General features: G+C 42.9%; 1 protein-coding gene across 16 annotated transcripts in view; it reads right to left on the bottom strand.

The window, feature by feature from the left end:
- The window catches only part of SRPK2 (SRSF protein kinase 2), a 222,277-nt gene that overhangs the window by 74,241 nt on the left and 135,588 nt on the right, over positions 1 to 12,448 (bottom strand). Inside the window, exons 1-2 of one of the 16 annotated variants that reach the window (XM_070505530.1) lie at positions 6,757 to 6,902; positions 5,841 to 5,973 (exon numbers count right to left, since the gene is read on the bottom strand). The exons of the other annotated variants lie outside the window; for them this stretch is intronic. The gene's annotated coding sequence lies outside the window, so the exon portion shown is untranslated. Of the gene's footprint in view, positions 1 to 5,840; positions 5,974 to 6,756; positions 6,903 to 12,448 lie in introns of those variants that run through there. 16 annotated transcript variants of the gene reach the window in all.

The following is a 12,448-nucleotide window of genomic DNA, read 5'->3' as shown; positions in this document are numbered from 1 at the left end:
AGAACGCACTGCTGTGGGGCTGTCTGCACGCCGCAGGATGCTGCCAGCATTCCGGGCCTCCAGCCACCACCCATCAGTAACAGCCCTCACTCCCAGGCGCGACCGTCAAAAACGTGTCCAGACACTGAGGGATCTCCGGGGGACAAAACCATGCCGACTGGCGCACCACTGCACTAGCGGTCTTTTCCACACAAGGAGCTGACTGCATCTGTGGTAAGCAAGAAGAGAGGCTAATTGTCACAGGCCCGTCGTCTCTCATTTGAGAGGCTCAGGTACCGTCATCATAGTATTTGTCTCTCAATCATTCTTCACCCATTCGGTGAGCTGCCCACGTCGCTTCACAGAATCCTTAGACCCTCTGGTCTCAGTGAGCAGCCCCCTCCCACCCCTCCAGCGAGGGCCACAGAGGACAGCAGGCAGAAGCTCCCCAAAGCCAGCTCCAGCAAGTTAAAGGCTGAGTCAGGGCACCCTAGAGCACACAGGAAGTGGAGTAACTTCAAACGGCTATCACGTCAAAACATTTACAAGTGCGCTGACCAGTACCGTAGCCGCTGGCCACGTGTGGGTAGTGAGCACTTGAAATGTGTCTAGTCCAAACTGAGATGTGCTGTAAGTGTAAAATATGTACGGATTTCCAAGATTTAGTACAAAGAATGTAAAATATTTTATTAATAATTTTATATTTATTACATGTTAAAATAATAATGTTTTGGATATAACAAAATATGTTAAAGTCACCTGATTCTTTTGACTTTGTAAAATGTGGCTACTTCAACACTTTAAATCACAAATGGGGCTCCCTTCTCTCTACTGGACAGCACTACTCTAGACCCTGCCGAGTCACTGATACCAGAGGAGCAGCCTGGCCTCAAAATCAGAGATGCCTGGCCACACCAGGGATTATTGCTTTCTTCTAAGGCTGTTCCTAGTAACCTTCTTCACACCAATTATCACTGACTCTCAAATCACTCAATTCAACACCGTAAGACCCAGTGCAATGTAACTGCCAAATGCTGTGCTCCAAATCAGTGATCCTTTTCCACCGCGTCCACCCTTGCACCACCCACCAGAGGAGAAACACAGTGACTCTGTCTTGGGGCAGATGCATGGAAAGAGAAGGATGCCACACTGTCCTTCCGGCTGGCTTCTTCAGAGCGGTGCCTGCTGGCTTCCACAGTACTTCAAAGCCTGGTGAAGTCTTAATTGTTTAAAAGATCAAGACGCGGCAGGTTATCTCACCAAGTACATACTCCTGAAATATATCAACAGATCAAAAGAAAATACCTTCATCAATCCTAACGAAAACAATCAAGAAGTTGTTTCGTTTAAGAATTACTAGAAGCACTTAAGAAGCCATGGGGGGAACCCATAAATATTTTCCACAAGAGTGCAACACAATTAAAAGGTGAAAGAAGTCTTTTCAACAAGTGGTACTGGGACAAATGGGTATCTGTGAGCAAAAAAAATGAAGTTGTAATTCTATATCACACGCACATTACATAAATATTCAAAATGGACCAAAGACCTAAATGAAGGAGCTAAAACTATAAAACTTACACGTAAATACAAGTAAATCTTCATTACCTTAGGTTAGGGAATGTTTCTTAGATATGACACTAGACGCATAAGCAATAAAAGAAAAAAAAGATAAACTGGACTCGATCAAACTTAAGACCTTTTGTGCTCCAAAAGGCACCATCAAGAAAGTAAAGATAGCCCACAGAAAGAAAGAAAATATTTGCAAATCATACAAGTGATAAGGGACTTGTACCTAGAAAATAAAAAGAACTCTTATAACTCAACAACAAAAAGACAAACCAATTTAAAAATAGGAAAAAGACTAAAACAGATATTTCTCCAAAGAAGATATACAAATGACCAATAAGCACATGAAAAGATGCTCACCAACATTAGTAATTTGGGAAATGGAAAGCAAAACCACGATGAGACACCACTTCACACCCAAGAGGATGGCAATAATAAGAAGAAAGACAATAACGAGTATTGTTGAGAATGAAAAACTTGGAAACCTCATATATTGTAGTTGAAGTCTAACATGGCACAGCTCTTCTGGAATTTCTGGCAGTTCCTAAAAAGGCTGAATTTAGAGTTACCACATAACCCAACAATTCCACTCCTAAGGATATACCCAAGAGAAATGAAAACATATGTCCCCACGGAATCTTGTGCAAAAATGTTCACAGCAGCGTTATTCATACTAGACAGAAAGCAGAAACAACCCAAATGTGCATCAACTGATAAACGGATAAATAAAACGAGCTGTATCCTTGCAGTGTAATATTATTCAGCAACAAAAACAAATGGAGTACTGACACATGCTACAACATGGATGAATCTTGAAAACATTTTGCTGAGTAAAAAATGTCAGTCACAAAAGACCACACGTTGTATGATTCCATTTTATATCAAAATGTCCAGAATAGGCACCTTCATAGAGACAGAGTAAATCAGTGGTTGCTTAGGGCTGGGGGCCAGGGACAAAGAGGAGGGAAATGGGGATTGATTGTTAGAGGTACAGGGTTTCTGTAGGCGGGACGAAAATATTTACTGTGGTGCTGGTCACACAACCCTGTGAACAGAGCAAAACACAATGAGCTGAACTTTACATGTGTAAGTTGTATGGTATACGAATTACACCTTAGAAAGCTGCTTTTTAAAAAGTAAAAGCCTGGGGGCTGGCCCCATGGTCAAGTGGTTAAGTTCGCGCACTCCGCTGCAGGCGGCCCAGTGTTTCGTCAGTTCGAATCCTGGGCACGGACATGGCACTGCTCATCAAACCACGCTGAGGCGGCATCCCACATGCCACAACTAGAAGGACCCACAACAAAGAATATACAACTATGTACTGGGGGGCTTTGGGGAGAAAAAGGAAAAAAATAAAATCTTTAAAAAAAAATAAAATAAAATAAATTAAAAAAATAAAAATAAAAATAAAAAGTAAAAGCCTGTACAACTGTGTAATATCTTTTAATGTCCACTTTATAACTTTATAAAGTATATGCTTCCAAGAAAAATGAGAAACACCTACATTTAGATTTGAATGAGCTATACACCTGGTCTCTCTTTTTTTTTTTTTGAGGAAGATTAGCCCTGAGCTAAAATCTGCTGCCAATCCTCCTCTTTTTTTTTTTGCTGAGGAAGACTGGCCCTGAGCTAACATCCATGCCCATCTTCCTCTACTTTATACATGGGACTCCTACCATAGCATGGCTTGCCAAGCAGTGTCACGTCCACACCTGGGATCCAAACTGGTGAACCCCTGGCCGCAGAAGCAGAACGTATGAACTTAACCACTGCACCACTGGGCTGGCCCTACACATGGTCTCTTTTACAACTGTCCCAGCCACATTCACAGTGAGAAGTAACACGCAGCTCTGCAAAAAGTAGACTGAGAGTCTAACTGTCCGAAGTTTACAGAAGGCACTAACTTAAGAACATGTTCTCATATAACATAAGAAATGCATCATCTCAGTCACTGGAACAAAATATTTAGAAAGCAAAATTCCAACTAGTCTATACATTTTCACAAAAAACTATTGCCCTACATAAAACACAACTTAAATATTCTAATCATTACTACAAATAAGGATATAATAAAAATGCACATTTCAAAAATACCCACAAAATATTTTCCTTTAACTATTATAGTAGTAAGATTACTTTATTACATTGATCCACTTCATCTTGTATTTATCAGAAAAGGGAGCGAAAACTGAACAGCCCTCGCCAAATGCACGCATCACCTGCTCTAAATTGCCACGGCAACCGACGGGAGCGCTGATTTCCTTCCAGCTGCTATTCCTTTTGAGCAGAGAAAAGGACAAGTAAACTTCACATTTGGCAGGAAAAGGAGTCCCTTCTTTTGTTATCAGCCTAAACGACAACTGACACAATGTAGGACACTAATTCATTCAATTAATCTTTAACCAAAATACAAAGGAAAGGAGTGCCAAATGAGTTTCTTCAGGCAGTACGCTGGGACACTGACATAAACTCACATGCATTTTCTTTCCGATGTCCACCCCCTGATCTATAACTCGCTCTCGGGCCCCCTCCCTCCTCCTCACTCTTCCTTCTCCCGCGGTAATTGGTGGCCGAGAAATATGTAATCTGGCATTTCTACTTACGGACAGAATCAATCAATATTTACTTTCTCTCAAAACAGCGTATCTAAAAAGGCTGGCTATCACACTGGGGAAAGCCACACAGCTAGGGAGGGAAAAAGCCACGATTTCACATATTCCTCTCTAAGGAAAAGAGAACGCCTCAACTTTGCGTAAATGAAACTTACATGGGAAGTGTCTGCTGTGGGAGGGAGGATTCTGAAATGAGCTGCACCGGCCCTCCCCCTTGAGCGAGGGAGTGTGGGCAGACCCCGTGGACGGGGTAAGACATCACTCTCATAACTGTATTATGTTATATGGCGAAAGGGCAGCTACACTCAGCGCGCTCCCCCTAATCACGTGAGACTTTTAAAGTAGAGTGTTTCCTCTGCTGGTCACAGCAGGCAAAGAGACATGCTGCAGCTGGCCTGAGGAAAAGCAAACATGCAGGCTGTGAACTGCCCACTCGGGCCACATGGCAAGAGCTGCGTGCGCACGGCCTCCAGGAGAGAGAGCAGCTCCCAGCCAACAGCTGGAAACATAACAAGGACATCAAGGCACGGAAATGAGTTCTGCCAGAGACCAGTGATGCTGGGAGAGGGCTCTGAGGCCCAAATACGAGCTGCAGCCTAGGCCAGCAGCTTGAGCTCAGCCGAGTGAGAATCCAGCCACGCTGTGCAGCCCTAACCTCTGTGAGTGAATAAATGAGCATTGTTTCAAGCTGCTAAGTGTGCGGTAATTTGTCATGCAGCAATAGAAAACGGGTACAGCTGCCAAGTTCTCAGTAAGTATTAAGAGGCATGCGCTGCGTAATGACGTTTCGGTCAACGACAGACCTCATATATGACAGTGGTCCCATAAGACTATAATGGAGCTGAAAAATTCCTATTGCCTAGTGACATCATACAGCCATACAAGAGAAAACGCAACTGCAGAAGAAAAAGATGAACCCCTAAGAAAACACACAGTGAAGACTTCACAGAAGCTTTTGCTCAACAAGCTCCTTAAAAGTTTGAAAACACGGACCTCTACATCAAAAGGTTTTCATTAATAGAGAGGAATGTTTGTGGTGCATTATTATCTGCATGCAAGCAAATCTATGATGAAAAGAAGAAACAAATTAAGAAAATCACCACGCATGTATTTCTGAAGAGTGACACCTCCTCAGGAAGAGCCTCAGGCAGGTCCTGCGGGAGGTGTTCCAGCAGAGGCATCGTTATCATAGGAGATGACAGATCCACGTGTGTTATTGCCCCTGAAGACCAAGCAGCGGACAAGAGGCGGAGGGGGAAGACAGTGATGCTGATGATCCTGACCCTGTGGAGGCCTAGGCTAATGTGTGTGCTTGTGTCTTAGTTTTTAACCAAAAAAATCTAAAAAGTAAAAACAAATTAAAAATTTTTTAAATAGAAAAAAGCTTACAGAATAAGGATATAAAGAAAGAAAATATTTTTGTACAGCTGTACAATGTTTGTGTTTTAAAGTGTCATTACAAAAGAGTCAAAAAGTTAAAAGAAATTTAAAAGTGTGTAAAGAAGTTACAGTAAGCTAAAGTTAATTTATTATTGAAGAAAGAAAAAAATTTTTTTATAACTGGTGTAGCCTAAGCGTGCAGTGTTGATAAAGTCTACAGTGATGTACTTTTTTTATCTTTTATACCATATTTTTCCTGCACTTTTTCTATCTTTAGATATGTTTAGATACACAAGTACTTACCATCGTGTTGCAGTCGCCTACAGTATGCAGTACAGCGACATGCTGTCCAGGTTTGCAGCCCAGGAGCAACAGGCTAGACCATGCAGCCGAGGTGTGTGGTAGGCTGGACCATCCAGGTTTGCGTAAGTACACTCTGCGATGTTTGAACAATGACAAAATGACCTAACGACAGACTTCTCACAACATATCCCCATCACTAAGCAACGAATGATGGTAATTCATGTTAAATTATCAGATTTTGGCCTCAAGAGTGACATTTGGGTTTTTAAAAATAATTTAAATGGCCAGAGGAATTAAGAAGCTGGGTAATCAGGAATGGGGGCCAATTCTCTTTTGAGCACAGGCAGGTGAAAAAAATCTTATTCCCCAAATTCTAACAGAAACAGTCAAAATTCCAAGCCAGACGCTTTAGATTTCCTATTTTCTAAGACTGGTGTCTCTAGAAGATGGAGCAGAGCCAATTAAAAGTTAGTGAAGATGGAAGTAAATCAGACCTGCTTCCCGAGTAATCCACCTCCCAGACCACAAAGGAGCTGACTGCTCGGTCCCCTAACAACACACGTGACAGGGTGACACACTTATTACGCCACCAATACTATTATCATCTCATAAAACACGTGTGGGACCTGTCAGAAAACATTATTACTACTGAAGTAGAGAAAAAAAGACTGACAGAGAAGTTTAAACCGAAGAGTTCAAAGGCAGGTAAAATGCCATCAGAACAGTGTCTTCCAGGCAGTGGAAGTGTACGGGGCACAAAGGGCCCGGGGCAGGGGGCTGTGTGGTCTAACCGCGAGGGGAGAAGTGCAGGCCAACATGAAGGTCATCAACTGCTCTGGGCATCGTCACAGAGGGGTGGGCGGCAGAGGGCTGAGCCAGAAACAGCCACCTGCTGAGCATGATCTTAGAGACTGACCAAAATGAGGTGCAGGGCGGTGGGCACGTCCAGGCCCAAGGCCTGAAGGAGCCGGTGTGGCTGGAGACAGGCAGCAGTCGGCTCACCGAGGGACGATCCACAGCTCTAAGGCGTCCGGGCTCTATCCTCAAGGCAAGTAGGAGCCACTGAAACGCAATTTTAGGACCAGAGATTTGCTTTCTGCAGAGAACATATGGAACTGGTGTGTAGAATGGGTAGAAAGGATAAAAGACAGAAGAAAGGAAACGAGTGAGGAGTCCCGGGAAGAGATAACAGAACCTGAACTCAGAACCTGGTCGTTCGTTTGCTGGAGGTGGGTGTTTGTCTCCCAGGTTTCCGGTACTAAAACACCATGGCTCCGGACAGAGAACAGAGCGGGAGGAGGACGACGAAGGGGCTGCAGAGAAAATTTACTTATCGTAGCTCATCTGACTCTGAGGGGCATGCGGGATGCCCCGCAGTGTAGAAATACAGTGGAATGCTTGGTAGATAGAATCTACAGCTAAAAAATAAAGTTTTGGGCTGCAAACAGAAGCAGAGGTCATGACCAAGCAGCTGGTGGCTGAAGCCTTTCCAAGCATGTCAGTGCCATGGAGAGACGAGGAACGAAATGGCCAGGGGAAGGGCCCAGGCCAGGGCCCAAGGACAAGGTTATTCAAGCCACCAACAAAATTTCACATGCAGATTTTAGAGAACACACATGTGACAGAAACCTCACGTAAGCCTACCTTTTACAGTGGGGTGGGCTATACACATAACAACAACAAGCAAACCAAGGACCCATATGTGTTTCTATCTAGAAGTTTGGTATGCAGGCAATCTGAAGCCGGCTGGATGCAGGGCAAACTGCTACAAAACAAGAGATGTTTACTGAGACCTACGTGTTGACGAAACTTACTATGACCACTAACAATTGCCTTATGCTACACAGGAAATAATGCAACATATACCACCGTGGGCAAGGCTTCTGCAAATCTCCACGAGCTTTAAATCCAAACGCAGCTATAACCATACGACACAACAGCCACTGGCCAAATCAATTAAAACTCAATAAAATCTAAAATCCGGTTCTTCAGTCACTAGCCTCATTTCAAGTGCTCGATGGCCCCGGCCCCACACGGCTGGCGGCTACATCGCTGAACGGTGCAGACACAGAACACTTCCGTCATCATGGACAGCGCTGCTCTAGGCAATACTTCAACAGTGTGACCCTCTTCCAGCATCTACTATTTTTAATAAGTAAATAAGATTAACTGTAAAGAGTCTAGGACATTTTTCTATACAGCCCTACTGGAAGGTTTTTTTGGGGGGTAAGTTTTGAAATAAGCTGTAAAACGATAAACAGGGAAGGTTCCTCTTCCTGTTTTAAATTTTAAAATTTTAAAGATTTTATTTTTTTTTCCTTTTTCTCCCCAAAGCCCTCCAGTACATAGTTGTATACTCTTTGTTGTGGATCCTTCTAGTTGTGGCATGTGGGACGCCGCCTGAGCGTGGTTTGATGAGCAGTGCCATGTCCGCGCCCAGGATTCGAACCAACGAAACACTGGGCTGCCTGCAGCGGAGCGCAGGAACTTAACCACTCGGCCACGGGGCCAGCCCCGGTTCCTCCATTTTAAACGTGACAGATGATTCCAGTGTCTAAGGACCCACTGGCTCAGCACACCTCCTTACTGGAATTCACAATGTCTGCAAACAGCAATGTATCGGGATCTAAATGTCCATCCACAGGGGACTTGTTAATAACATTATGACAGATGACGGCACATGCATACCACACAACTCTGCTAAAAAGAATGAGGCAAATACATTTAAAATTCCATTCACAATAGCATCAAAAAGAATAAAATACTTCAAATTACTTTAACAAAAGAAGTTCAAAACTCAGACTATGGAAACTAAAAAATATATTGAAAGAAATTAAAGACGACCTAAATAAATAGAAAGCCACCTCATGTCCATGAACTGGAGACTGAATACTGTTAAGATGACAATGTGCCCCCAAATGATCTAGATTCCACTCAACCCCTAGCAAAATATCAGTTGGTTTCTTTGTGGAAATTGACAAGCCATTCTTAAAATTCCTTAGGAAATACAAGGGCCCAGAACAGCCAAAACAATCTTGAAAAAGAACAAAATTGGAAGACACACACTCCCTGATTTCAAAACTTACTAAAAAGATACAGTAATCAAGACAGTGTGGTACCACACAACGATGCACATATGCATCAATGGGAACTGAGGGTCCAGAAATAAACTCTCACATTACAGGCAACTGATTTTGCAACAAGGGAGCCGAGACCACTCAACGGGAAAGAACAGTCTTTTCAACAAATGGTGATGGACGACAGCTGAATATCCACACGCAAAAGAATAAAGTTGGACTAGTAACTCACAGCATACACAAAAATCAACTGATAACAGATCAGAGACCTACACATTAAGAGCGAAAACTACAGTCACGCACTGCTTAACAACGGGGATACGTTCTGAGAAATGCGTTTAGGCGATTTTGTCATTGTGTGAACACTGTAGAGCATACTTACACAAAGCTAGACGGTGTAGCTACTACACACCTAGGCTACAGGGCACTAACCTTATGGGACCACAGTCATTTATGTGATCCATCACTGACCGAAACATTGTTATACAGCACATGACTGTATTTAAAACTCCTAGAAAAGATGTCCATCATTAGTCATCAGAAAAATGAAAATCAAAGCTACCCTGAGACACCACATCACACCTATTAAGGTGGCAATAATCAAAAAGACAAGTAATAACAAGCAATGGCAAGGATGTGCAAGAATTAGAACTCTCAATACTCTGCTTACGAGAAAGGAAAATGGGGCAGCGGTTCAGAGAAAGATTTGAAAACCGGAGGCGACTTCTCCAAGTATTAAAGAGTCACTGTATCACCCAGCAATTCCACTCCTAGATGGATTCCCAAGAGAAATGGAAACATACATAAAGACAAAAACTTGTACATAAATGTTCACAGCATCACTCATAACAGCCAAAAGTAGAAACAATTCAAATGTCATTAACTGGTGAAAGGATAAATCAGAAGGTGGCAGATGCAGACAATGGAATAGCACTCAACATCAAAAAGGGATGAAGGACTGACAGATGCCGCAACCTGGAAGATCCTTGAAAACACTGCGGCAAATCATAGAAGCCAGTCACTAAAGGTCACGCCGTGTGACTCCACTTAGATGCAATTTCCAGAATAGACGGAAAGTAGACTAGAAGCTGCTTATGGCTAAGGGGGTGGGAGGAAACGGAGGTGATTACTCCAGGATACAGAATTTCTTTTTGGGGTGATCAAAATGTTCTAAAATTATGGAGCTGGTGATGGCTGCACAACCGTGTAAGTATACTGAAAAACCTTTGAATTGTACTTTTTAAATGGGTAAATTTTATGGTATGTGAGTTATCTTCCAATAAGAAAATAATGAAACAGTTTGTCTATGTACTAACATGGAGGGTATACCGCTGACGAATACAAAGGTGGAGAGCATGTGTGTACGGCTGCGTCACTTGTTTTACAGACACACCAAGCACGCACCTCGCGTTAATAGATTATCTCTGGATGGAGTGAGAAGAAACTGACAATAACGGTTCTCTCCAGGAAAAGAAACTCAGCGACTGGTGATCAGGGAGAGGAATTAACTTCTCAAAAATCCCCTATACATATTCCTTCAGACTTCTTCACTTTCTGTATGCCTACTGAAATAAATGATTAATTTATGAAGACAGGAAAGGAAAACAAGCAAAGAGAAAGTAGATGCTGGGAAAGTGGCTCATATCTAAGGCCACCCCACTCCCGGCACCTAGGGAGAATTCACGAAATAACCAAGTGTCAGTCTAGGGCCTGGGCCAGTCCTGTCTAATTCTATGTGAGGGCTGGAGAGTTAGGATAAAAGTCAAAGTCCAAGCGACGTGCAGCTTTCTGGTACAGAGGTCTGGGGGAGGTTTGAACACCAGTTCCAGCAACTAAAATCCATGAGAACTCAAGCCTCTGACAACTTCTCTGGGCCTCTAATGAAAGTCAGAGTCTTGTGATAATTAAAAGAGATGATACATAAATTTCCTGGTATGGTCACTGTGCCCCCGACAGGCAGCCTCACCTCCCCACGCTTCCGTGTGTGGCTGCCATGGACCCGCTTCCTCAGGGCTCCAGCTGGGCCAAATAAGCACACCCTGACACATCACACACAACATTCCCACCAGACCTCTGGCCCTCGGGGCAAAGGCCAGCATCAGTCCCACCTCCAACCCCTCTGCTTTTAAACCCATGTGTTTTATAACCATGATTAGTTAAGAGATTCAAGAAAGTTTCACAAGGATCTCTACTGTTAACTGTCATATATTTCTGCAAGGCAACATGACAAAATGGAGAGTACTGCTATTAAATCATCTTTGAAGAAAAAGAAGCCTAAAACTGATTTTTAAAATTTAATGAGTAAGCAAACTGCTTAATAAACATTCTCCAATAGCACATGACTTGCTCTAACTGGATTTTTTTGACAAGTACAAAGTTAAGCCCATTACTTAGAGACCTTCTTGTGAACTAGGGTTCCACACGACAAAAAAACTATTCCCATCTTAAAAACCGTTTCCCTTAGAGAGAGAAAAAATTTACAATTGCTGGCCCAGAATTTTGGTCACCTGAAGATTTATTAGTCCTCTTCAACACATTCTGCCTCTCTGAAACCTTACAATTTCATTCATCCATACTCTTAAATTTTAGATAAACAGCTCTATTTTTGAAGACTTGTTTCAACTGACACTAACGCCAGCCTTACTAGAGGAATTGTGTACATAGCTCTTCAAAGACATTGAAGCCCATTAATAGGACTCCTGCAGGAGCGGCCATTTCCAGAGACTGCTGGATACCTGAAGAAGCCACCAGAAAAACATCTTCCAAGGAAACCAGATTTTTGGAAATCCAATCCCAAGAGGAGAGACCCAAGAATACGGTGCGAGTAGGTTAGGATTCCAACTACGTGAGCTGGCATCCAAGGACAGGCTCTAGGAAGAGATGGGACTGCAGGAAGGAAAGCCAGACACCAGGGTCAGCCCATGAGACGAACCTGGGACGCCATACACGTGCTTCTCAGGACGGCAGAGGACCTCCCCCAAGAATCTGCCACCTCAAGCTCCCCCGCCCTGTGCAGAGTTAGCATTTCAATTGACTATTATACCTACCCAGTCTTGGAAACCCCCAAAGCAAGAAATCAATCCAGGGTGCTTCTGGGTCAACGCCATCCCAGCACACCTGGAAGAAGCAAAAACAAGTTCTCCTGGGAGAAAGGCGCCCTCAGTCAGGGCTCCTTGGAATCCTAAATGATAAAGATTGGGCAAATATGATTTAACAACTTATGCAAATCACCAAATAAGCAAGGAAACAAAACCCTACGAGCAAGCCCAAAGAAATAATAAACAGCAAAAATAGATTTCAGATATACTATTATGAAATATAAACTATAAAATAAGTATGTTCATGATGTTGATAGAAATAAAGGAAGGAAATTAAAGCATGAGCAGGAAAAAAAAAGGTTTAAAATTTGCTGAATTGATGAGACAACAAACAAGAGACCAGAAGATGGACCTGAAGAAATTGCCTAGGATGCATCACAGAAAGATAAAGAGATTGAAAATACGAAATCAAGGTTGAGAAACGGAGCAGAGA

The sequence above is a fragment of the Equus asinus genome, chromosome 1 (genome assembly GCF_041296235.1).
Source record: "Equus asinus isolate D_3611 breed Donkey chromosome 1, EquAss-T2T_v2, whole genome shotgun sequence".
Classification (NCBI taxonomy): Eukaryota; Metazoa; Chordata; class Mammalia; order Perissodactyla; family Equidae; genus Equus; species Equus asinus.
This window is presented reverse-complemented; position numbering and strand designations above follow the sequence as displayed.